The following is a 26,580-nucleotide window of genomic DNA, read 5'->3' as shown; positions in this document are numbered from 1 at the left end:
TCCAACCCAACTTGATTAATAACTATAAAAATAGTTGTTGAAACAGAGCTTCCGGGCTAAGATGCCGTGGTCTACTGGTGCTGACGTTACCAGACGTTTCGTCTACTTCTACGGCAGATATCTTCAGTGGTTAGGTATCCTCGATCGAAGTCTTCTGCTCGGGATACCTGTAGCATCAGTTGCAGAAGACTTCGACCGAGGATACCTAACCACTGAAGATATCTGCCGTAGAAGTAGACGAAACGTCTGGTAACGTCAGCACCAGTAGACCACGGCATCTTAGCCCGGAAGCTCTGTTTCAACTAGACACCGGCCGTGAAAGCATGCATGCTAAGATTATAAAAATATTTGATTTTTAATAACAATATTATTATCTTACGTAAATTTTCACTCAGTAAATTATAGAAATGAAGATCTAAATTAAGATATTCTCTACATCTACTTATATAACCCCAAAACGTTTCACTTTCATATCATCAATACAGCATTAATATGTATAATTAATGAAAAATAGTCACATCATGGCATTAACTATAATAATATTTCATTTCTAATGGTAATAATGTCATCAAACCACCTCAAGTTTTGTAGATATTCAATACACAGCTGTATTCATAAAATTACACACCGCAGAATCAGACCTGTAAATTATTTTAGTAAGTCTTGAAGTTTTTAATAATCAATTGAATCTGAAATCTAAATATGTCAGCAATCCTGCAGGTCATGGACTTCGTGTAATAGCTTAGTGTTTATTGTAGTGTGTTTGTGTTTTGTTCTGAAAAACCATTATTTCTCAAAAGTGACGACAGATGGATTTTGGAAAATAATGTAGGAAAATTAACATTTCACTGAAAGCTACTATTTTCTGAAAAACTTTGGGTTCCAAGCTTCAAAATGAGGGGTCATTTATTAAAATCCGTTTAGCCGTTTTCCCGTAATTTCCATTACCAGTTCAAAGTATATATATTCGCCTATAACACTATAGAATAATACAGAAATCACTAAATATTATTTAAGTTTACATCTACACCACGTTTATGTTTATTGCGCAGTTCACATTATCCATTACACAAATCGATGGAATATTACTTCTTTCAACCGTGGAAAACGTACATACTTGCATCCGTTCTCTTTGTAAAACTTCTACAAAATTTCTACTCCCTTTGGATCATTTTCCCATCGCTTCGTTACATTTATCTGATACTTCTTTTCAAACTTCAAAATATACATCCAAATCTCCCACCTCCATGATTTTCCGTCCGTCAACTGTTCCTGCATGGATAGTCCTGCAGTGAGCGTATTTTGTTCTCCAACTTTAACAGTACATACGGGCCAGTTCATTCTGAACATATTTTAGAGGTGTCCTTTTTTTACTGCTTGTTCAATACGTACAGTCTTAGAAAAAAGTTTGGCACATAGATACTTTATAAATCCCAGAAAGAGGCAGTGCGCATGATCAGAGGACGAGCGACCTGGTTCACAAGAGAACGACTAGCTGAGGTAATAAAATTAGTTTTGTTTCGTTGTATGTCTGATCATGCTCATTGCCTCCTTTCTGGGACTTATAAAGTGTCTGTGCGACAAAACTTTTCAAAGACTGTTAATGTATTTAATGCATTTAAAAATAGGCTTAAGGACCTTACTAATAGACGGTAATTATACACAGTATTTAAAGGGTGTAAATGATATGTTGTTATTGAAGTGTTGTATCAGTGAAGAATTATGTTGTGTCAGTGAAGTGTGTTGTATCAGTGAAGAAGTATGTCGTGTCAATGAAGTGTGTTGTATCAGTGAAGAAGTATGTCGTGTCAGTGAAGTGTGTTGTATCAGTGAAGAAGTATGTCGTGTCAGTGAAGTGTGTTGTATCAGTGAAGAAGTATGTCGTGTCAGTGAAGTGTGTTGTATCAGTGAAGAAGTATGTCGTGTCAGTGAAGTGTGCTGTGTAAGTGAAACGTGTTCCTGTCAGTGAAGCTTTATAGTTTATAGTGGCAGTGCAAAGTATTTGAACAGTGAAATGTTTTTGAAGTGTTAGTGAAATCAGGATAGAATCAGTGAAATGTGTCGTAGTTCCAGTGCAGTGAGTGAGTTGACAGCGAAATGAGTGTAATGTTGAAAGGTACTTGTGCAGATATGAACATATCATACTCGTGGATTTTAGTTCGATCTTAGTTTTAAGATGCAAACTAGAATATTTCAAATGTTATTTTAAGTGATCGTTTCATTTAATTTAGTATATTCCCTGTTGTTGTTGTTATTATTATTATTATTATTATTATTATTATTATTATTATTAGTAGTAGTAGTAGTAGTAGTAGTAGTATTAATTATTAGTATTATCATTGTTGTATTTTTAATTAATAAGCTTATTATTGTCATTATTGAGTGTAATTAGTTACCACTGCCACCGGGTATATACCCATACATACATACATACATACATACATACATACATACATACATACATACATACATACATACATACATACATACATACAATATTCATTTATTAGAAATAATGAAATTCGAATTGAAAGTGTTTTACGGATTCGTTTCGAAATTCTGGTCTCAGCAATTTCAAGTCATCCGTAAAACCTCACTTTCAATCATTGTAACGTAAATAACTATTTTAAAGCAGGAAATTCAGACGTTTGAGATGGGCAGGGCATGTAGCACGTATGGGCGAATCCATAAATGCATATAGAGTGTTAGTTGGGAGGCCGGAGGGAAAAAGACCTATGGGGAGGCCGAGACGTAGAAGGGAAGATAATATTAAAATGGTTTTGAGGGAGGCGGGATATGATGGTAGAGAATGGATTAATCTGTCTCAGGATAGGGACCAATGGCGGGCTTATGTGAGGGCGGCAATGAACCTCCGGGTTCCTTAAAAGCCAGTAAGTAAGCGTCGCCTCCATAGGTTGTAGCAAGTTTGAGTACAACCAAAAATTTTTTAATCCGTAAATTATTTAAAATAAGAGTTAAATTAATTTAGTTCTGTCTACTAGACAATAGGAACATTATTATTATTATTATTATTATTATTATTATTATTATTATTATTATTATTATTACGGAAAACTATCTCCCTAAAATTTAACTATTCTCTCAGTAATGTCGTAATTACTAGGAAAGATTGTATTAGAGATCTTGGTGTCCTACTTGATTCAAAATTATATTTCCATGATCATGTGCAATATATTTATACCCATTCGTTAAGAATGCTTGGTCTAATTAGGTCTATAACTTATTCTTTTTCCACTCCTATGTGTTTATTAATTTTATACTATACGTTGGTTAGATCCAAGCTTGAATATGCATCTGTTGTATGGAACTCCATTACTTCCACTGACTCGGCTAAATTGGAGAATATTCAAAGAAAATTTATTTCCTTGTGTTCTTATAGATTTTTACCAAATTCCGATTATAACTATGAGATTAAATGCAATTATTTCAATTGCGGTAGTTTGTTCACCAGACGTCAGGCTCTTGATTATTTATTTTTTTGCAAAGTCATTAAGGGTGATATTGATTGTGAATCTTTCATAAGCAATATCAGTCTTCGTATTCCTGCTAATGGTTTAAGATTTCATAAATTGTTTTATAATAAGAATCCTAAATCTCTCTCTCCGGTCTGCAGATGCATTAAATATGCTAATTTGCATGGATTCAACTTGGATCCATTTAATGTGTAGTATATCTTTGAGTTTTAACTCACTGATCTAATTTTAATAATTATTTGTCCATATATTTCTTGCATTTGGTCTATTGATTCATGTAGACCATTCCATTATTTCATTTCTCATTGTACTAATTTTATAATTTTATAATCATTATTTGATCAATGATTGATGTAGACCATTATATTGTTTGTATTTCATCTCATTGCCATTTTCTATCATTCATTCTCATCATCATTTGTTGTTTTGTTCTGTTTTGTATCGTGCAAAACTGTAATTGGCCTTGTGCTGTTGTTTTTGCACGTTAATATTCTAAATAAATAAATAAATAAATAAATAAATAAATAAATAAATAAATAAATAAATAAATTAATTAATTAATTAATTAATCTTGCACAGGATAGGGACCGATGGCGGGCTTATGTGAGGGCGCAGTGAATCTTCGGGTTCCTTAAAAATCATTTCTAAGTATTATTATTATTATTATTATTATTATTATTATTATTATTATTATATGATCATAGCACGGTATCATGCTGTGAAAGTGGATATGTGACACACACGTACTGCCCGGTGTCACCAGAAACAAAGTGTAAATTCTTTCGAGAACATATTTTCTGTAACCTCAGGGGGTAAAGAAAGATATGACTCGTATGTTTGTGCTCGACTTGAGGGCAATCGAATGCAATAAATAATTAATCCAGCTCTTCTACTGGTGAAGATGACAGTTGGTACTGGTGAACTGCTCGCTTCCTTCCTGTCTTGACCTCGGTACGTGACCCAGCATCCACGGCGACCGTTAAAAGAAAGTGAAATCATGCAACTCATCGCTCCTCCGGAGAAAGGGGGTGTGGTTCTGAAGGCTGGCCACTTGGCTTCCTGCAATTATTCCAACAGCGTTTATTGCCGCACTGCGAAAGCAATGTCTATCAACGAGATTTTATGTCGTCATTATTTTGTACTCGCCGACTTTTTAATACGTTTCTCTGTGCGTTACGAGTGCTTCACACATTAAAAGCGACAAAACTTACGAACCACGGCTATAAAAATTATATCCATACCTATGAATGTATTAAGTAGGCCTACGTAGGCTGCTGTACGCACTGTATGCACCAGTGGCGTACGGAGTATTTTGTCATTATTAAAATTGTTCACAATGTGCATTATTGGTACTTTAAATGTTGTGATTATTATTGTTATTATTATTATTGTCATTATTATTGTTATTGTTATTATTATTGTTATTATTATTTATTATAGTTATTATTATTACTATTATTATTGTTATTATTACTATTATTATTGTTATTATTATTACTATTATTATTGTTATTATTACTATTATTATTGTTATTATTTATTATTATTGTTATTATTATTTATTATTATTGTTATTATTATTTATTATTATTGTTATTATTATTTATTATTATTGTTATTATTATTACTATTATTATTGTTGTTATTACTATTATTGTTATTATTATTTATTATTATTGTTATTATTATTTATTATTATTTATTATTATTGTTATTATTATTTATTATTTATTATTATTGTTATTATTACTATTATTGTTATTATTACTATTATTGTTATTATTATTTATTATTATTGTTATTATTATTTATTATTATTGTTATTATTACTATTATTGTTATTATTACTATTATTGTTATTATTATTTATTATTATTGTTATTATTATTTATTATTATTTATTATTATTGTTATTATTACTATTATTATTGTTATTATTATTTATTATTATTGTTATTATTATTTATTATTATTGTTATTATTATTACTATTATTATTGTTGTTATTACTATTATTGTTATTATTATTTATTATTATTGTTATTATTATTTATTATTATTTATTATTATTGTTATTATTATTTATTATTATTGTTATTATTACTATTATTGTTATTAATACTATTATTGTTATTATTATTTATTATTATTTTTATTATTATTTATTATTATTGTTATTATTATTTATTATTATTTATTATTATTTATTATTATTGTTATTATTACTATTATTATTGTTATTATTTATTATTATTGTTATTATTATTTATTATTATTATTATTACTATTATTATTGTTGTTATTAATATTATTGTTGTTGTTATTAATATTATTGTTATTATTATTTATTATTATTGTTATTATTATTTATTATTATTGTTATTATTATTTATTATTATTTATTATTATTGTTATTATTACTATTATTGTTATTATTACTATTATTGTTATTATTATTTATTATTATTGTTATTATTATTTATTATTATTGTTATTATTATTTATTATTATTTATTATTATTTATTATTATTGTTATTATTACTATTATTATTGTTATTATTATTTATTATTATTGTTATTATTATTTATTATTATTTATTATTATTTATTATTATTGTTATTATTACTATTATTGTTATTATTATTTATTATTATTGTTATTATTATTTATTATTATTGTTATTATTGTTTATTATTATTTATTATTATTTATTATTATTGTTATTATTATTTCCTTGTGTTCTTATAGATTTTTACCAAATTCCGATTATAACTATGAGATTAAATGCAATTATTTCAATTGCGGTAGTTTGTTCACCAGACGTCAGGATCTTGATTATTTATTTTTTTGCAAAGTCATTAAGGGTGATATTGATTGTGAATCTTTCATAAGCAATATCAGTCTTCGTATTCCTGCTAATGGTTTAAGATTTCATAAATTGTTTTATAATAAGAATCCTAAATCTCTCTCTCCGGTCTGCAGATGCATTAAATATGCTAATTTGCATGGATTCAACTTGGATCCATTTAATGTGTAGTATATCTTTGAGTTTTAACTCACTGATCTAATTTTAATAATTATTTGTCCATATATTTCTTGCATTTGGTCTATTGATTCATGTAGACCATTCCATTATTTCAATTCTCATTGTACTAATTTTATAATTTTATAATTATTATTTGATCAATGATTGATGTAGACCATTATATTGTTTGTATTTCATCTCATTGCCATTTTCTATCATTCATTCTCATCATCATTTGTTGTTTTGTTCTGTTTTGTATCGTGCAAAACTGTAATTGGCCTTGTGCTGTTGTTTTTGCACGTTAATATTCTAAATAAATAAATAAATAAATAAATTATTATTATTATTATTTATTATTATTTATTATTATTTATTATTATTGTTATTATTACTATTATTGTTATTATTATTTATTATTATTGTTATTATTACTATTATTGTTATTATTATGTATTATTATTGTTATTATTATTATTATTTATTATTATTATTACTACTGTTATTGTTATTGTTATTGTTATTGTTATTTATTATTATTACAGTTATTGTTATTATTATTGTTATTGTTATTATTATTGTTATTGTTATTTATTATTATTACAGTTAGTATTATTATTATTATTATTATTATTATTATTATTATTATTATTATTATTATTATTATTGGCCTTGTGTTGTTGTTTTGCACGTTAATATTCTAAATAAATAAAATAAAATTATTATTATCATTATTATTATTATTATCGTTATTATTACTGTTATTATTATTATTATTGTTATTGTTATTATTATTGTTATTGTTATTATTATTGTTATTGTTATTATTGTTGTTGTTATTGTTATTATTATTGTTATTGTTGTTATTATTGTTATTATAGTTATTATTATTTATTATTATTTCTGTTATTATTATTATTGCTGTTGTTTGTTATTATTATTGCTATTGTTGTTATTATTGTTATTGTTATTATTGTTATTTTTATTATTATTACTGATATTTTGGTTATTGTTATTGTTGTTAGTATTATTATTATTGTTTTGGACGTTAATATTCTAAATAAATAAATAAAATTATTATTATTATTATTATTATTATTATTATTATTATTATTATTATTATTATTATTCCTGCCTATTCTGAATCCGGACAAAAGCAGCTCATCCAGGCGGCCGTGCTAACACTATTCTCATGCAGGTCATAAGTAACTAACTAATCATTTCAGAGTCGTGGCTTAATGACGCAGGAAGTCTTCGTCGCATATGTTTATCTTCGCAAATTTTATGTTACGCAAACGCAGTGGCGGTTGTTAAATCAACGAATAACCGGAAAAGGTCACGAATTAGAGTATTACAAGTGCCAGGAAACAATATTGTGAACGCAGCTCCCAAGAGATCGTTAGGACTTGTTTCCCGTAGTATTCCCGTGGGTGAATGTGCCAATTGGAGTTCAAATTTTGTAGAAGACGATGTTAGTCGTTTCCTGTTAAGAAAGCTGTGAACGTCGCTGCCCCAATCGGAATGTAATTTTTTAGAAAATGTGTTTTGCGTGCTGATAAAGAGCCGTGTGAAGATGTATGTGAGGAATTTTAAAATGTGAAGCAGAAATTTCTATTAGGACAACGACTTCATCCAATTTGGAGGAAAAGAATAATTGTTGTTGGATGTAAGTGATTTGTTCAGACATTCAACCTAAACTTGTAGATAATAAAGACAATTTCAAACAATTTCTTGTTTTACTCATAAATATGTTGTTCAGGTAATGTTTTTGATATGTCATCGGCTTTGTATGCAACAAGTTCTACAAATATATATTTTTTTTTCGATTAGAGGTGCGCTGACAATCAGAGTATCCTCAACGGGCAAAAATGCACCTTCAATGCTATCGTGGGTTCGAATTTCGCTTACAAGCAAACATTCTCATGGGGGCAGATAAAGTTATTCTTTTCTTCCACCATGTTAAAAATGTCGAAACAAGTACTTATACAAATTTTGACCATTCGGGCGGATTTGGATTTATTGGAACAAATACAGCAATATTGTTGAGCTACATACTCCCCCACAGGAATTGAGACATTTGTCGTACCGTGAGATCAACTTGTGTATCCCTGTGTTGTAGAAGTCTGCCGCCTGGGATCGAAACCAGTGTCTGACAGCCGTCTGCACCTCTCTGTCGATCCCATGATATGACAAATGTCTCAATTCCGGTGGGGGTTGTGTTGAAAAATAGCTAAAGAGTTGTTGTATCTGTTGCAACAAATGTTTTCAATTAAATTGTGTTTTCTTTCTGTAAACGGTCCCAGGGAAACTAATTTTTCACTGCCTCGTAGTTGTGCTCGAGTGACCAAAATTTGTGTAAGGATTTCTTTTGACATTGTTAACATTGTGGAAGAAAAAAATAAGTTCTTTATCTGCCCCCATGAGAATGTTTGCTTTTTAGACCCTTAGGGCCTACAGCATGGATGTATGTCGGTTGTTGAGCGACATCTTGTGTTGTAGCCAGAGGCCCGGAAAATCCCCGAAAACAAGAGGCGAAGATCTGTACACCATGAAGTTAGTTGTAGACCCTATAGCTGGGCAACTTAAGATAGATCACATTTATTCCTTCCAAATTGTACAGGAAAAAAGTGACGGGGTATTCATCGAATCCTTGTAATTGCATGAAACGTTTATGGTATTCGTGATTGTCATTGTGAGCGTGGTTGAGATTCTAAGGATGTGTCGACCTGGTTAGCGAGTTGGTATAGCGCTGGTCTTCTATGCCCAAGGTTGCGGGTTCGATCCCGGGCCAGGTCGATGGCATTTAAGTGTGCTTAAATGCGACAGGCTCATGTCAGTAGATTTACTGGCATGTAAAGGAACTCCTGCGGGACAAAATTCCGGCACATCCGGCGACGCTGATATAACCTCTGCAGTCGCGAGCGTCGTTAAATAAAACATAACATTTCTAAGGATGTTTTGGGATTTGAAATAAAAGTTTGATATTTCTTTTAATTTCTGTCTTCATATTCCCCGCATTTAAATTTAACAAGACGGAGCCTTCTCGTTACCTGCTTCATAATCGCTTCCACATTCTATAAGGCCGAGTCTCCAGACAAAAACGCAATTGATACTCCATTACAGAGAATTGGATTAATTTGGGTATCCAGGATCCGACGGAATGAGCGCCGTCTTAAATCACTAATTTTATTGATTAGCCGTACCCGTGCGCTCCGCTGCACCCGTTAGAAATAAATATAAAATAATTACAAAATTAAAATAGGACATCTTGTTCAGGGAACATACGCGTTTGATAGAAGGATAAATCGTTTAATATGTTACTTAAATAGACGGAGTCATTTGTTTCTATTTCATTATAGCCATCGACGTCGTTCCTGCAATAACTCCTATGTGACATATCGATTTTCAGATTTTTGCTCTATTAAATAACTTAAATAGTTATATAGCAAATAATACAATCTCCTATATGTAATTATATTCCCTTCTTTCAAAAATGTAAGAATTCACGATCTCGTATGTACCACTGCCATAAAATGAATAAATCTGTTTTTTCTTCCTACTGAAAAATTTTATATTTTGCAAATAGGAGTTACGGAACAACGACGCTATCATCTCTGGCGGCAGTGAAAATGTATTGTATTGTTATTTTAAAACTCTTGTATATCCTTAAATATCAGTCCTATCAAAATTTGCTTGGAATAAACCTCATCGGAAATCATTTTTAAAGAAACTTAAATAGGTCAACGAGACGAGTAGATATTTTAGCGTACAATGCTGACACTAAACAGGGCATCATTGTGGACCCCACGGTACGTTTTGAAGTAGAATGTCATCAGTCAGCCGAGGTCCACGTTGAGAAGAAGTCGATCTATGAGCCTACAGTCAATTATTTCAAGACTGAAATATGCCTTAATTCACGTTGAGTTATTCGGCTTGCTCAGCTTTTTCGAAGAATTTCGACGGAAGTTTGCTCTGCAAACATCTCTGAGGGATGACATTGTGATAATTGTGTTAAAAAAAATCTTGCCAAATCCTAATTAATCACATGGTGCTACATTAATAGCAGTTGTACTTTTTCACGCCCTTTTCTTTGTTTCCCTTCTTTAAAATTTAATATCTATGTTTACATATGTATAATATTTTTTTTGAGGATATACTGAGTCCGTAAGGGCTACCCTCAATGGGGGGCTGTTTACTATCTATCTAACATTTTTCACAAAAAATCAATAATAAGCGAGATATTTCGATTTATTTAATTCAGGGTCCCTTATAACCCCCCTTTTAAATAAAATGTTTTGAATGTCATATAGCCGAAAATCTGAGTTACAACGAACTTAATTTATATTCTAATTTTCATCGAAATCCGTTCAGTCATTATCGCGTGAAAAGGTAGCAAACATCCAGACAGACAGACGTACAAACAAAAATTTCAAGAAAGAGATTTTCGGTTTCAGGATGATTAATTATACATGTTAAGACCAATTATTTTTGGAAAAGCGAAAATTACCAGAAAAATTTCGGTTACAGATTTATTATTAAAGTCTGTGTGATGTATCTTGTCTCACTGTGAAAAGAGAGAGAAAGGAGATATGTCTTACTTCGTCTGTATTGTTATGGCGATGGGGGAGTGGAGCGTTGCCGTCCATCCATCCAGTGGCGGAAGGGACTAGTTGATACATTCTGTAGCGCAAAATAAAATTACAAAATATCTCTCTTCGTACTGTGTAGTTCCGTCACTGAGCTTGTCTTTCAAGAAACTGAGTTCCGGCAGCCTGTACAATAACAAGGTTTTGAAAGGAATCCTGAAAATTTACAACCCTCCTATAATCTCCACCCTCATTTGAAGGGACTTGGTTTTATTGCTACTGAGACAAGATAAACCTTACAAGGTATAGCAGAGATTTACGCACATCATATTATTGTGATGTACAGAAGTACGTATGATATTTCCGTGTAGGAATTCTGCATTATATGATGAAGGATCCCGGCCACTTAGTCACTCGTAATGAGTGCACCTCTGCACATTGTTGAACATTGTGCCACTGTCACACATCTGTGACGCAGTGCATGAGGGTTGGCCACTAAAGGGAAACTAAGAGGTGGGACTTAAACTGAGAGGATTTAATCCGGCATCGGAACTGGAATCCGGTGTGGCTTAGTGGATGAAGCACGTAGAACTGAAAACTTTGATTCGAGTCCCGGTGCCGGAGAGAATTTTCCTTCGCTCCACCCATCCTTAATCACAAAAGAAAAAAGTTTGGACGCTGTTCCAGACGGTTAGACTGAAAGAACACAGGAAATATAGGAATGAGGCAGCCTTAATCTGCGTTTGAATACGAGATTGTTTTCCTGTTGTAATTTGTAGAGAAAATCGCAGGAAGTGTTTCCAAGCATTAGGCCTGCGACGGATAAATGAACTTAGGTACTTCCTGAACTTCAGTTTGTTACTGACTTCATGTTCAAGGTCCGCATATTTGAAATTGTTATCGAATTGAAATCACAGCATAAATAATGTATCAGTCTGACTCAAGACATGCTCCATTATGCTGTTCAACTTAGGAAGTTCGCAATTGTTTCGAAAGGATGTCCTTAAATGTATTATTAGCAATTACTTTGAGGGCACCAATTCAACAGCAATTTGCTATTACATGACTGCGTAATGCAAGGAAAGGTAAACAATCAAATACCTGAACTGAATCTCAAGGTTGCTTACTGCATATGCTTTACTTTTGAAATAGAGATGGGGAAATTGCAGATCCCGAGATGATTTTATGTGCCTATCTGCAAACACAAAATCTTAGCCTACTGAGGACAGTAATAGGGAACAGAAGAAGCGATTAACAAATATCAGAGATTCTTTTTACTTTCTGAAATATACATGAGTACCTTTATTTTTATTTATTTATTTACTAGCCGTACCCGTGCGCTTCGCTGCACCCGTTAGAAATAAATATAAAGTAATTACATAATTAAAATAGGAGATTTGATCCAGGGAACATTCGTCTTTGATAGAAGGATAAATCGTTTAATGTGTTACTTAATATAAATTGCATCCAAATAATTAAAATGCGATCATTTTGGTCCAGAAACACTCATTTGGTGCAATGAAATTCCTTTAACATGTTTCTTAATTTTATTACATGCAACCATAGTTTAATGAAGATTGACATCATTTAGATTTAATGTGTATATTTTATTTTACTTGTTATAGGTTTCCATTGAATTATGTAATAACTTCATTTTAACCCTTGTTTCCTACGTATTCAGTAAATGGCGCTTGGCCCACTATGGTACTGAACCCTTCAAATAACTTATATTATATTATATTATATTATATTATATTATATTATATTATATTATATTATATTATATTATATTATATTATATTATATTATATTATATTATATTATATTATGTTACATTATATTATATTATATTATACTATATTATATTATATCATATCAGAAGTTACTGTAATAACATTATAGCATTATGTCCATCTAGAGAAACTACACTTTCCACTGGTGAAATAATAATTAATTATACAAATCGGTTAACTTAGCTTCCGATATTACTTCATACAAACACAGAAACATTCTCTGTAGGCTATCTTTCATAGCTTTCGATTGTTGCTGTCGAAGGCCCCTTATAGACGAAGTCATTTGTTTTTTAATTCATTACATGGCCTTAGATGGCAGTTATTTCAATTTTAAAACTCATTTATCTCATTAAATATCAGCCCTATCAAAATTTTTCAAGGAATAAAACTTGTCGCAAATTATTTGTAAAGAAAGACAGACAGACATACAAACAAAAATTTCAAAAAAGCGATTTTCGTTTTCAGGGTAGTTAATTATATATGTTAGGATCAATTATTTTTGGAAAATCGAAAATTACCAGAAAAATGTCGGCTACAGATTTATTATTAGTATATATATATATATATATATATTTATGTATTTAACCTGGTAGAGATAAGACCATCAGGCCTTCTCTCCCCCTCTGCCAGGGGATTACAACTACAATATTAAGAATACAATTACAATTATAATTACAATTAATATTAAATTTACAATACAATAAAAATCAAAGTACTAAAAGATTAACTGATTAATAAAAGCTAGACAGTTTATTGTAAAAGTTACGAAGAGAGAAACATTTTTTTTATTGATTAAGCAAACATTAAACCTATTCTACGGAGTAAGAAAGTGCTTAATAAGTTTGCTTTTGAACGCTACTAAATTCCGACAGTCTCTGATGTCACTGGGTAGGGTATTCCACAGACGCGAGAGCGAGTTTGTGTATGATGATGAATACGATGATGTCTTATGTGTTGGTATGGCTAGTAAGCGGCTATTTTGCGTGCGTGTGAAGAGATTATGATATGATGATAGGTAACATCAGTCAGTTCTGAGATACCGGTAATTAAATTCTGTAAACTATATTATAAAATGTGTCGTGTAGATTTATGTTAACAGCCAGATATGAGGGTGTGCATATTCAACATAATCTTAAACCTAGTAATCAACATGAGATTTAAGGGATAACAAATTAAAAATTGATTTTGTCAGTTCTGTGACATCTGTGGACATTATTACATAAATTGTAGAATAAAATAAAATTCTCTTTTAAATGACCGTGGCCATTGATGTAACGCTGATCTGCAAATTAACAGTAATAGACGGAAAAGTGAAACTAATTCTTTTTAACAAGAACAAGAACAATTTATTTATTTACATAAAAAATTACATTAAGAAACTATTATACACATAAAATAGAAATGCAAATTAAGGAATTTACCCCCGTATGAGCAAACGCTCGTGGTCGAGAGTAAACTGACTTGTAGGTAAGCGAAAAGAAGAAAACAAAATAAGCAAACAAATAAATACATAATTTAAAATATATGTAAAACGTATCTCATTTTGTCCGATTTGTGAATTTTAGTCTTATATGCATGGTCATAGGAAGAAAAGTAAAGAAGGTAAACTTGCGAATTCTGAGGCAGTAGAGCAAGTGGACAGCTTCAAATACTTGGGGTGTACTATAAGCAGTAACATGAGCTGCTGCCAGGAAGTCGAAAGGAGGATAGCAATGGCAAAGGAAGCTTTTAATAGAAAAAGGAGCATCTCCTGCGGACCTCTGGAAAAAGAACTAAGGAAGGGACTAGTGAAGTGCTTTGTGTGGAGTGCAGCATTGTACGGGGCAGAAGCATGGACATTACGACAAAGTGACGAGAAGCGAATAGAAGCATTTGAAATGTGGATAATGAGAAGATGGAACGTGTGAAGTGGACAGACAGAATAAGAAACGAAGCTGTGTGGGAAAGAGTGGGTGAAGAAAGAATGATGCTAAAACTGATAAGAAAGAGGAAAAGGAATTAGCTGGGTCACTGGTTGAAAAGAAACTGCCTACTGAAGGATGCACTGTAAAGAATGGTGAACGGGAGAAGAATTCGTAGCAGAAAAATATATCAGATTAAGATATGAAGAGACCACTGCAAGAATGATGGATGTCACTTTCTTGTCGAAAATGAATCAAGACTGTCAATGCATAGCTTAAGACATATAGAATGTACATAGAGAGTTTTATATGGCATTAACACTGATAGTCATTGTCCAGTAATAATCGGAAAATCACAGTTAAGCTTTGAGCACTAAGCATTTCAAACTTTCAATTGCTTCTCCTGTAAAATGTATTCCAAATGACATCTATCATTCTTGCAGTGGACTCTTCATATATGGATCATATGAGGAGACAAAGAGGAAGGCAGAAAATAGGGAAGACTGGAGAATGGTGGGTTTGCAGTGAAAGACCTGACCTTTAGACAGAACACTATGAATGAATTAATGCATGTAAATTTACATCCTGGCACGGATCTCATTTCATGGTCTCATGGACATGTATTTCATTATCTCGTTGCTTAGATTTCAGCTTTCTTGGTTCAGTATTTACGAAACACGCCTAGAACCAACCTACCTACATACATACCTACCTACCTACCTACCTACCTTTCTATCATACATATTTCTTGTATTCAAGGTTGGAATTTTACTAAAATTGTTTTATGTACACTCTAGGCCTGGAACTATAGATATAATGTACTCGTATAAGCCTATATATATTGTACAGGCTATGATATGATTCGAGTAGATTGTTAGATGCGGTTTTCTAACTCTCTCAGTGGCCTGCATAGAAAAAATTTCACCACTCTTGGTTTACTTTACTAGCAATGTTTATATTATCGTATTTGCAGACGCTAGCATAAGTTTCTGTCTGCGTAATACGAAAGCTTGGCAATTGCAACATTGCGAAAATATTCAGCATAACAAAAGTGTACCGCAATTAATAATTGCGAGCATGAATGTTTCTGTCTCCGGTTCTAACTGCCAATTGAGGCGACTCGGGTTCGATGAAATGGAGATTTATCTCACTTTTAGGCCCAATTGTATAAAACTCCCTGACTAAAGATCAACTTTGATCGAAGATCGAAAAGTAAACCGAGTTCAAGACACTTCTTCTATTGTATAAAACTTTTCTGCGATCAAATTACCTTGGTTCAAATGCAATCTAAGTTCACGTGAAAAGGATTTGGCAACATCGCATAAACAGGTGAAATACGTGATGCGCGGACCATGTTATACAGGTTTGTTCAGTGTTGCCAATCTATCGATTTTAACTCTTTTTCAACAACAATTTCTTTTAACTTTTATATTGCTTAAATAGGGATTTAGTGACCTTTTTAGCACCCCATAGTGACAAAATTTAATCTTTCTTTGTTGATAATGAGAAATCTACCTACTTTACAACTACTTTTTGGCGACTTTCCGTATTACACTCTGTTGGAGATACTGGTTTTTTTTTTTTGCAATGTAAATAATGGCGGACAATAAGAAGAAGGTTGACTGTTCTCCAAGTTGTTATCATGTTATGGTGTTTGATACTGCTAAACATAATAAAGCTTTATAAAACGACAATTTTCGTTTAGTAATACAGTTAATTGAACATTTATGAATGTACCTATCGTATCCATTAATAATTAATGGTTGTTATAAACATAATATAATTATAGGTTATCTTATTTGATACTGCTGAACAAGATAGAGCCTTATAAAATATAAGAATGTTTGTGTATTAAGGCAAGAAATTGAAAGAAATATATATAAATGTACCTAACATATCTATTAATATTAATAATAATGGATATTTTATTTGCACAATCTGTCACTCGTATATTTCAAACAGAAAATAAATAACTGAACTTGGATCATCTAACTTAATCGCAGAAATTTCTTCAGTCAAAGTTGACTTTAGTTTGAGACAAATTAATCTCAGATTAGACTTTATACAACACAAAATTCCAAGTTCAGCTGAAACAAGGATCAATTTAACCTCTGATCTAAGATTAAATGGTTTATACACTCGGGCCTGAGAGGAATCGAGTTTGAGCTTCTTAGCCCGCTTCTTCCACATGACCACTGACCACGAGTCGAGGAATTTCGCAGCTTGTGAATGCCCGGAATCAAGACGCGACGGTCGCCGAACTCTGATGTTCATTATCATTACTGAAACAGTTCCTAGACGTTATTTAAACTGTCTTGCGGCAATAACGGAAGTATAAGCATTTCCGTTCAACACCTGATCTTGTGACGTCGCCACCGGCGCAGATTAGAGGTAATGAGATTTCCTCGTGATTGTAGACTGAGCTCTGGAGTGACTTGATTACTTGGTTGGGTTTCTTTCGAGTAAGACGGATATCAGGTAATCTCATGGCCAATTCTCAAATACATCAACAATCCCACAGGCTCTAGAGTGTAGATTATTGGTTCCAAAACTTTCTGAAGGCGCGACCCACTGCTGGGAGGGACATTTGTTGCCATCTCCCGCTACCGCACCGATACTTAACCCCAGTCCAAAATATAAATTACTATGAAATCGAAAATGACGATAATTTTACTCAAGGTCTAACTTGTTATAGTTTTTGAACACTTAAGGGTATATGTACGTGAACGACCACAAATATTATCAGAAAATGCAGGATCTAAATTTCTAAAATTTTATAAGAAAATGAACTCACAATTTTAAGAAAAATTGCAAGATTCTACAACAAGACTTATTAGAACTTGAATATCTGATAAAAGTATAAAAAAATGTTACTAATAATATTTTTCAAACCAGTTTTATCAGAGTATGGAAAAAAAAAACACAAATAAATTCTGCAGTTACATCATTTGGTAACCATAACATTGTTATGGTCTCTCTAACATCTTTAATATTTTTCCTGCATGTAATAAACACTTATTTCTGAAAAGTAGACTACTCTCAGACATGTAGAGTTGTTTATTTTAATACAATTAATTCTTTATTTGTTCTATATAAAATATATTAAAATTTACATAATCTTTTGTGACCTAATCTTTCTATTTTCAAAGAAATGGGCATTATTGTAGTCTACCTTTTGCATAAAAGCATGTTAAATCAGTGTACAAAATTTCAGAATTCTATCTCTAACGGTTGTGGAGTTATGAAATATGTGTGAAAATTTCCAAATTTTGGAAAATTTAATTTGAAGCAAAAAGTGAATTCTTAAAAATAGTATTAGTAACCTTTTTTATACCTTTATCACATATTTAAGTTCTAATAAGTCTTGTTGTGGTACCTTGTAATTTTTGTGCAATTGTGAGTTCATTTCCTTACAAAATTTTAGAAAAATAGAGCCTGCATTTTCTGAGAATATTTGTGGTCGTTCACGTACATATACCCCTAAACATTTTGAATACTGGTTTGCAAGGTCAAGATGTTAACATAGTAACAGCAGGAGATAAAATCCACGGATTTATAAAGAACTTGATTTCTGGTCAACATCACTTGACAAAAAGAAATTTGATTTATTCCAGTGTATTTAAGAAGTCTTGGAAAGTTTAGCTACGTGCCGTGTGGAACGATAAACATCGATTCTGTTTTTTCAGACATGCAATTAAATGTACACAATTTTAAATAACAGCTTTTTTGAGTAATTTCAGGAAGAAACTCAAAACAATTAAATTTAGTCGCAGGTGGATACTGAATTCGTTTTTATTGTATTTATTTATTTATTTATTTTTATTTATTTATTTATTTATTTAATCTTGTAGAGATAAGGCCATCAGACCTTCTCTTCCCCTCTACCAGGGGATTACAACTACAATATTAAGAATACAATTACAATTATAATTACAATTAATATTAAATTTACAAATACAATAAAAATCAACGTACTAAAAGATTAACTGATTAATAAAAGCTAGACAGTTTATTGTAAAAGTTAAGAAGAGAGAAGCATTTCTTTTATTGATTAAGTAAAAATTAAACCTACTCTACGCAGTAAGAAAATGCTTAATAAGTTTGCTTTTGAACGCTACAAAATTTCGACAGTCTCTGATGTCACTGAGTAGGGTACTCCACAAGCGCGAGAGCGAGATTGTGTATGATGATGAATACGATGATGTCTTATGTGTTGGTATGGCTAGTATGCGGCTATTTTGCGTTTTTAGACAGTTTCTGAAATTAAAAGAATCTATGTTAGGGAAAGAAGTTATTGAAATATGTACCTACTGATGGAATATTGAAATTATACTTCTTTCGGAGAGCGCAGACCACTTTTTGATCTAAAGAATGCAAGAATACTTCGAGCTTTGAAGAAAAGCACTTAAGTTTTTTTATAACATTTGCAAACTCGTATTTGTGCAAAATAAGCTTTTAGTCTATGAGTGTTATCAAAGAAAAGCGATAAATTTCTTTCAAAATAACTCGAAATAATGTCAATGTGTACAATTCATATTCGAGAAGCTGCTTTCTGATGAACAGGCACAGTTATACCATTCATATTTCTTACTTTATAACGAATGCAGCTCATCTCTGGAACTCTCTACCATTGTCTAGTTTCAAAAATAAACTAAAATTGCATTTTTTCAATTCTGATTCCTTTCAGTTATAAGCCCTTTTCTCTGCGATAGTTTTGTAAAAATATATAAATATCTTTTTTCTTCCTCTCCCCTTTTTGTTCTCTTGATCACCAAATGAATTTATTATCATACCCATTTTATTGTGAATTTTATTTAATTTTCGTATTTCTTTTCTTTTTTATTATTTTATTACATTCCATTTTGTTATATTCTTCCTTATGTTCTTCATATTAACTATTTGTACTAAATGAGTTTCTTTTACTATATTTCAATGTATTTTACTTTCTTTTTTTTCTATTGTGGTATTATTTTCATGTTGTTTAGTGTCGATTTATTATGCTATTATCATTATTTTTTTGTAATATGTTTGTATTCTGTTCTTTAACTTTTTGTTAAATTTTTCACTGATTGCATACTTTATGACCTGTTAGAGTGTAAGAGAAGGCCCTATGGCCTTATCTCTGCCAGTATAAATAAAGAATTATTATTATTATTATTATTATTATTATTATTATTATTATTATTCATGAAATATTTGTTTATGTATATGTTTCTGAATTGAACATAAATGCACGATATGTTAATAAAACGTTTTTCTTATTTTGTAAATCAGTGGCGGTTCCTCGGGGGAGGGAAGGGAGGAACGTCCTCCTCACATTTTCTTCTTTTGAAAGTAAATACCAAATAAAATATGTGCCTTGAAATTCGAGGAAGATTTGATAATTTTTTTAAGTTCACAGCTATAAGAAAAACTCGGTTGATCGAGTTTTAAACGACGCGCGCTCATCTGCTGTAGAAAACTTTGAGAAAGATGCGAGATTGTCTGTGTGGAGGAAAGGCACTCCGTTCCTCCTCTACTGCAGTTAACACACATAGACAACAGCGCACTAGCGGCCAGAAAAAAGAAGCAGAGTTTTAAAGCAAGTAAATGAACGGAGAGGGAGGAGATCCTCCTCTGAATCAGTCATGGGCGGGAAATAGAAACCGACTGGTCGTGCAGCAAACTCGCTACCGCTGCCACCTAACGATGCTGCATTCAACCGGACTATAACACATCTAGGAGGAGGCACAATAAAAACAGTTTTAACGCAAATCTATGAAATACACCATATAAACTTGTTATTAATTATAAATCAAAAATATTATTCATTGCACTTTATATAGGCTACTATTCATGGTTTGAAACTTTCGTGGATATTTGAAAGTTAAAGTCGGGTTTATATAAAACAAAGAGAAAGTAGTTCTACGTAGTTGGCCCCTGAAATTCACTTCTATTCATTATTTACTAGACAAGGCAACAGCCAAGTTGTCAGTTTTGTACAAATATATTTGAAACTGAAAGTAGGTACTCCAAACTGCATCATTTTTAACATAAAAAATTAATCTGCCACCGACAGCTTTGAACAATAATGGCAGTATGACTTTACAAGAACTGACATTCTTCAAAAACATGTGATACTGAACTTTTAAAATGTACATGTGGCGACACATACCACGTGGGTGGTGCAGTGTTCTCGCTTTCCTCATATCATTTCCCATTTCCATTTCCATAAAACGGTTCCGGTTACGACTTAGTAGCTGGTCTCTTCCAACACGTGTGATGCTGTAGTGTGCTCGAAAAATGCTACGAGGTTGTGAATTTCCTTGTAATTGTTAATTTGCGCAATTATTCAACAATGAATGGAAGTGAAAACATAATATATTTTGGACAATTTAGGAAACTCAGTTTACAAGAACAGATTATTGCTATACAGAAGGGAAGGCCAACCCCAACACTACCTGATCTTACATGTATGCATGTAGGCTAATTTGTAGCATGTTGCATTCAAGAAGGTGTCATTTCGTGCTGTTAACGTCTTTCCTCCTCTTAAGAAATATGCAGGAGCCGCCACTGTTGTAAATTATCTTGCGGCCCCTCTGAGCTGTTTAAACGGCTCGCGACCCACACTTTGGGAACCACTGCGCCTTTTAATAACCGATTAAAATTTGTGCCATCGTATAGAAAATGTTATCGTAAATGCGTTGATGTACAGTACCACCGTTTTGAGAAGAAGCTGAAAGCTATTGAATTTGTACGTCTCTTATTTTTTTTTATCAATTTAGTTGAAATCGTCGAACTGTCTTGTAACAGGAAGTAGGCCTAAATCGGAATACGTGGCCCGTATTTGGATATGGAATAATTGTCATTTCAGTTAACACTCGTATTAACTCTAGGAAACATCCAAGCACTTCGTATTCATTTCACTTTCCTATAAGAGAAAGTATTGTGATAGTGCAAAAAAGTAACTTCGACATTCTCATGGGTAAATATGACAAGACTTCCCATCTTGTCAATAATTGGAGAACGCGTAGCGCGAGGGACTCGTCCAAAGAGAAGATAATTCGCGTGATATTCGAGTAAGACTATTCCGCTAATAATAATAATGGATTTGTCCTCCTGCAATATGATATTCACAGGTAAACATTTGACAAATGATTAGTGAAGCAGCAAAATTAAACAAATATTTGAAGCTATAACGTTTTATTTTTAACTGGGTACTTTCATTTAGTAAATTATCGAGAGGATGAGAAATCTTGTGATATTTGAATCTATTAAGAAATGTTGGTCCACATTCCACGTGGGAAAAATTTCCAAAACTTGGAAGACGTCGGAATGGGTATCACTGAATTCTTGGCATCAAAAACCAGAAACTGGTACCATCGCGAGATAACAAACTTCACAGAAAAGTAGCTCAAAACCACAGAATCTAATGGCCTTTACTTTGAAGACGCACAACATACTGCAACTAAAATTTTGCTCCAAAACCGACGTTGTTTATGAGACAGTACCTGTATTCTAAGTCCGAATAGACTCCAGGCACAGTCGAGTAGTTTCTTTTAGTTGGTTATTTTACGACGTTTTATCAGCTACTATGGTTATCTAGCGTCTGAGTGAGATGAAGTTGATAATGCTAGCGACATGAGTCCAGGGTCCAGCGCCGAAAGTTACCCAGCATTTGACCTTAATGTGTTGAGGGAAAACACTGGAAAAACCTCAATCCAATAACTTGTTTCAACCAAGATTTCAGCCCGGGACCGCTAGTTTCACGATCAGTCGTGATAACCGTTAAGGCTGTTTCACAATAAACCGGGAACGAGAACCACAATGAAAACGAGAAACAGAGGACGTGAATATGAAAATTTTTGATTCACAACAAGCCGAGAACGTAGACGACTATGCATATCGATATGTATGTCAATAACGATATGTAAAGTCGATATTACGCATCCTGATGATATTTGTGTATAATTGACCAATGGCGTTCTCTCATGAGTACAAGGCAGCCAACATAAACACATTAACCAACTTCAAAATTTCAACGATACTATAAATATGCCCATGCATCTTTATTATCACAACCTATTTTAAGTCTACCATAACGTAAAATAATTAGAGAAGAAACATTTGTAATAGAACAAAAATGAACACAACAATAGTCATTGAATTGAAGCGTGAATATGTAGTGTGTAATACAACCAATACAGTAATAAAATATGATTCACTTACGATCGGTGTTCAAAGATGCAGCTATTGAAAGCCACGTATTCTCCTTCATTTTCTCAACTTTATACGAGACGCGCCGCTTATCGTAAACATGAGGATTTTCCTAAACATCAATATTAGGATCTCATCAAATAAAACTTGCTCCATGATGCACAGCACAGAACAAAATAATGCATAGGTTATGTCATGGTCTTCTTGCTACAAAATATACGACGACAAAATAACTTCCAGATGGCAATAGAATGAATCTAGTGGGCTGTGATCGGAAACGTGAACGCCAAAGTTGAAACTTGGTCAACTCTCCGTTCCCGAGCCCGGGCTCCGGCAAGCTTTTCGTTAATTGTGAAATGTACACATTTTAACAATTTTACCGTTTTCGTTTTCGTTCCGATTCTCGTTTCCGGTTTATTGTGAACCAGCCTTTACTCTTCAGCGATGGACTCAATCGAGTAATCACTGCTCGCATTGTTGTAGAATAATATTAGTGTTCTTTGCCATAAACTCGTGTTACACGTGAGAAAACCAAAATAAAGATATATAGCCTAATTTATATTCATGTCACTTTTAAATATTTATTTTAATATAAAATTATTGGAAGTGGATACAATATGTCATACTGTATAGCTGTTTTAAATAAGTTTGTAAAAATGCTACTTAAACTGTACAATTTATCGATTAAGTTATATATTTCAATTTTGGGACAATAAACGATTATAGCAATCACTCGCTTTTGCGTTTGGGCGTGGGTTCCGTTCCCTGCTTAGGCAGATTATCGAGTTGTGTTTTCCCTAGGATTTCCCTAACTATAAGGCGAAGTCAGGTAATATGGCGAATCCTGGACCTTACCTCTCCGAATTTATACCCGTTTTCGTGTTGCGCATTCATAAATATTCCTATTACTGTCATACTATGAGGATCCATTTATTTCGTTAATTCTTCCTGGTTAGTGCTTGAATAAACATAACCTACTCTGCTATTTCAATAAAGACTATTGGAGCAGATGTTGAGAATGTCTCCCTTTCTGACGTACAACAAATTCAGCACGCAGTCTATTACGTATAATGTAGAGTTGCAAGCTCCACATTCCCTGCTGTCACATCTCCGCTGCAGCTGTGTGAATCTTCGCAACTAGATATTCTTTATTTGTTATCTCAACTGTTCCTTTATGAAGCCCCATAGATAGAAGTCCAGTGGCGTGAAGTCTGGAGACTGCGCCGGCCAAAAAATCTGGACCATTCCTAATCACAATTTCGAGAAAACGAATGTAGGCTATAAAACACAATACACTCATCACAATAGAGCATGCTTAGCGAAATAAAATATAAATGGATCCATAAAATGTGACAATCGAAGTAACGTTTGTTAAGGTGGAACTCGAAAACTGGAATAAATTCGGAAAAATGGTATTAAGGTTTTTTTTGCAACAGTTCAGGTTCTCTATCACCTCTTTAACGATTCATTTTATCTTTTGATACATTCTGTATACAGGGTGATTCACGAGGAGTTACCGCCACTTACGGAGAATATTTTCGAAGACATTTTGAGCAAAAAAATCATATAAACATGGGTCCTATTCTCAATATTTTCAGATTTGCACTAATATGAAATTATTTGTAAAACACTATTTTCTTTTGCTTTAAGGATTAAAGAATATTACAAACAGAGCATGAACTATTCAGAAGCATCATTTCTTTAATTGACTAATATTCTGAAGCGAAAAATGTGTTGTTAATTCCATGGTTGCTTCATACAGAAAACTTTTCAATTTTTAACTATTAAAATACATTTTTCTTATGCATTAATCACAATAATTATTGTTACAAATCACGTCATTCTTCCACACCTGCGGAGTAACGGTTAGCGCTTCTCGCAGCGAAACCAGGTGGCCCGGGTTCGATTCCCGGTCAGAGCAAGTTACCTGGTTCAGGTTTTTTCCGAGGTTTTCCCTCAACCCAATATGAACAAATGCTGGGTAACTTTCGGTGCTGGACCCCGGAGTCATTTCACCGGGATTATCACCTTCATCTCATTCAGGCGCTAAATAACGTAAGATGTTGATAAGCGTCGTAAAATAATCTACTAAAGTAAAAATAAAAAACGTCACTATTGTACACTCTTTAAGACTGTACATTAGGATGAAGAACTGAACTGTAAAGAATCAAGCTGCTAGAAGTCGTGTAATTTGTAACAATTGTTGTGATAAGTGTGTAAGAATAATGCAATTTTTAGTTAAAAATGGAAAAAAAAAATCTGTACAAAGCAACTGATGAATTAACACACTTTTACCTTCAGAATATTAGTCAGTTAAATAAATGATACTTCTGAATAGTTCATTCTCTATTTGTAATATTCTTTTACCTTCAAAACTAAAGAAAAAAGGTACTTAACAAACAACTTCAAAGTGGTGTAACTCTGAAAATATTGAGAATAGGACCCATGTATATATGACATTTTTTGCTCCAAATATCTTCGGAAATAAGCTTCGTAAGTGGCGGAAACTCCACGTGAATCACCCTGAATAAACTATGCCCCCCATTATCGAAAAATATAAGTCGACCTGGTTGGCGAGTTGGTGTAGCGCTGGCCCAAGGTTGCGGGTTCGATCCCGGGCCAGATCTATGGCATTTAATTGTGCTTAAATGCGACAGGTTCATGTCAGTAGATTTACTGGAATGTAAAAGAACCCCTGCAGGACAAAATTCCGGCACATCCGGCGACGCTGATATAACCTCTGCAGTTGCGAGCATCGTTAAATAAAACATAACATTTTTGTTCGAAAAATATAATAAATGTAGACTACATACTATGCTACAAAAATAAATGAAGTGAGATTACTTTCACAGATTTGGACTATTTGCCAAGAGATGAAGGAAAACTAGGAAGATTCGTAAAACGTTTGAGTGACGAGTAAAAAATATGTACACTGAAAATGGACCTGTTATTAGTGAAGAATGGTGTTAGTCATGATACATGAAACTAGCAAATACCTCATGCTGCACAGTTTGTTTGCTTGCCGCGATTTTGAGTGTCCTACCTGCGGACGTGAAGAGTCTTGAATGAAATGGAAGGTGACACTGTTAAGTGACGATTGACCTGGATTCAGCTGATCTGTGTTACGTTGCCTCACTCAACATTCCTCGGCACACAGACTGCTGAGAGCGGAGATCTAGACGCGCGAACAGGCTGAACGTTATGCCCTCCCGGAGCCGTGGCTGGACGAGAAGTGTCTCCTGCAGCGCCTTGTACGATCAGTCAAACTGGCGGCCAGGAGGGGGAAGGCAGGAAGGGAGATTGTCATTTATTGCTGTGATGGGTTGCTTTATTGTGAGCAGCTTCAGAGAAATGATTACAGGTGGATTTAATGGAATGAAACGGAGGAGACAGTGGGAAAGACGAGCAATTTTCTGCGAAATTAGTGTATTTAGGTTCAACATTCAAGATCATTCTGGCAGAAAACTTGACATTTCTTTCAATTGCCGTGATTTATCAATTTGATCAGTTCCATTATTAGGGACTGTTTCTTCATCACTATATCATCACTACCATCACCACTACCACCACCACCACCACCAATAGCA

The 26,580-nt window shown here is 32.8% G+C and overlaps 1 protein-coding gene across 1 annotated transcript in view; it reads right to left on the bottom strand.

The window, feature by feature from the left end:
* The window catches only part of LOC138714611 (putative fatty acyl-CoA reductase CG5065), a 147,851-nt gene extending 121,626 nt beyond the window's left edge, over window positions 1-26,225 (bottom strand). The window contains exon 1 of the mRNA XM_069846635.1: window positions 26,037-26,225. The gene's annotated coding sequence lies outside the window, so the exon portion shown is untranslated. The remainder of the gene's footprint in view (window positions 1-26,036) is intronic.
* Window positions 26,226-26,580: the final 355 nt, after the last annotated feature.

The sequence above is a fragment of the Periplaneta americana genome, chromosome 15 (assembly GCF_040183065.1).
Source record: "Periplaneta americana isolate PAMFEO1 chromosome 15, P.americana_PAMFEO1_priV1, whole genome shotgun sequence".
Lineage (NCBI taxonomy): Eukaryota > Metazoa > Arthropoda > Insecta > Blattodea > Blattidae > Periplaneta > Periplaneta americana.
This window is presented reverse-complemented; position numbering and strand designations above follow the sequence as displayed.